Below are 2470 nucleotides of genomic sequence, written 5' to 3' on the forward strand. Positions count from 1 at the left end.
GGCCACAAAGTTTCGGTAACCACTACCCTGACTTCTGACAGCCTGGATTAGTTTTACCTTTTTTTGTATGTTATATATATGGATCAGATCATACGTGTTCTTTTGTGACTGGCTTCCTTCATTCAACATTATGGTGTTGAGATTCATCCTTACCTGAGTAGAGTTTACATAGCACTTTTTGAGGCAAATTTGCTTTTGAGAATGTAAGGGTACAGAATGAAATAAGGTTTCACATGACTAACAAAGACTTTTCACTTTTCTTCACTTTAGGGTCACCAGCACATGACTTATCATGGCATCAGATATCCTAAGACAAATGGCAAAGCTAGCCATATTTACTTCAACAAGAAGGAAAGATGAATAAAGGAGCATTGATTTGGACAACCTCGGGCACCTGCTTCCCATAAGATTTCTAAAGCTTATTTGTAAAAACAAGGTCACTTGGACTCAGTTGGGAGGCTTGGCTTCTGGTCTCAGCTCTGTCTCTGGTTTTAGGGACATTTCTTATCTCTCTGAGCCAGAGGAAGTTTCACTAAATGACCCCAATTCCTTCTAGCTCTTACAGCCTATGCTTCTATGATTCCAACGCCAATCCCCTGACGCCCTGTCCGCACAGCCAGAATTCTCCTCTGTCACATGCAGGCTGCTGCAGCCCAACCAGCTAATACAGAGAGAAGCCACAGTCTTAAGTTGGAGATAGTGACACAGAGAATCAGTCTCATTTCACCTGTTGTACTGGAGACAAATATACCCATGTTTACTTTTAATGGATACTATTTTTAACATGACAATTCCCACTTTAAGGTTTCTTAATGGCTCCTGTATCTAATAAGCGGGACCTATCTTAGAGTGGGGATGAGGGTAGAGGATCAGGGCAGGGGGTCCATTTAGCTCCCACCTCGCATTCACCCCACTCGTGACATCATTTCTAATTGTATCTACACTCAGGGTTGAAAGGAACAACAAAAAAATCTTTATCTGTCAACTTTAAACTTGAATCTTGGACTTCCCTGGCAGTGCAGTGGTTAAGAATCCACCTGCCAACGCAGGGGACATGGGTTCAATCCCTGGTCTGGGAAGATCCCACATGCCGTGGAGCAACTAAGTCCGTGTACCACAACTATATATGTATATATATTTTTTTTATATATAGAAATTTTTTCTAATGTTTGGAACAACCTGTGAGGTAGATTCTCCCTGTGCTTTAAAGAACAGAGAAATAAAGTGCAGAAGTTAAGTAACTTACCCCAAATCACAGAGTTACTATTCCATTATCATACTATGTGGTAGTATTATTCTTCAGTAATTTAAATATAAATTTTGATGAAGACAAAAAATTCATACCAACATTCTGTGAAAATGTAATTCCATTTCCACGGTATCAAGTCAATATATTACATGCAGCTATCGTGACTATTTTAGGAATTTTAGAAAGTTTAAAGAAGACATTTAAATGTCTGGTGAAGATGCAGTGCTTGGGGAGTCAGAGCTGATAAAATGACTTCCCCCAGCAAACCACCCCCCTTTCCATCCGTGGTTTCCTTATGTATAAAACATGGATACTATTTTTACACCTGCCTCAAGGACATGCCATGAGAACAGAGAATTTCCTCACTGCAGTGTAAGAGTGGTTTTGTTTTGATTTTAATGTCCTGAGATTAAGAAGTTTGAGAGGTGGGTTTTCTCCCAAAGCAAAAGCAGCCAAGGCGGAGGGTCTCTCATTTTCCTGGGTTCTTCCAAGGCTGAATGTGTCCTCCATGGGGGTTGCAAGGAGGAGGCAGCCTGGCCCCAGCCAGAGGTCACCCTCCATGCCCGGCAGGTGGTCCTGGCATTGCGGCAGGACAGGCACACTGCTAGCATTGCCTTCACCAATGAGTCTTTTTTTTTTTTTTTTAGAAGTAAAGAATGTCTGGGTTTTTTAAAATTATTATTTATTTTATCTATTTATTTTTGGCTGCGTTGGGTCTTTGTTGCTGCACACGGGCTTTCTCTAGTTGCAGCGAGCAGGGGCTACTCCTCATTGCGGTGCCTGGGCTTCTCATTGCGGTGGCTTCTCTTGTTGCAGAGCACGGGCTCTAGGCACGTGGGCTTCAGTAGTTGTGGCACGAGGGCTCAGTAGTTGTGGCTTACGGGCTCTAGGGCATAGGCTCAGTAGTTGTGGCGCACAGGCTTAGTTGCTTCGTGGCATGTGGAATCTTCCTGGGCCAGGGATCGAACGTGTGTCCCCTGCATTGGCAGGCAGATTCTTAACCACTGTACCACCAGGGATGTCCCACCAATGAGTCTTGGCAACAAGCAGCCCCTGACGGACCACTGAGCACTCGAACCTTCTCTCTGTCTCCAAGGACCAGAGCTGGGGAGGGGAACACTGAAGTTGACGAGTACTTGGCTGAGTTGGACAAGCTTCAGCAACCTCAGCTGGGGTGGGCGGGGGGATGGAGGTGGGTGTGGGTGTGGGGTTGAGGGGAGG

The sequence above is a fragment of the Balaenoptera borealis genome (assembly GCF_965194805.1).
Source record: "Balaenoptera borealis genome assembly, chromosome: 6".
In the NCBI taxonomy this organism is placed as follows: Eukaryota; Metazoa; Chordata; class Mammalia; order Artiodactyla; family Balaenopteridae; genus Balaenoptera; species Balaenoptera borealis.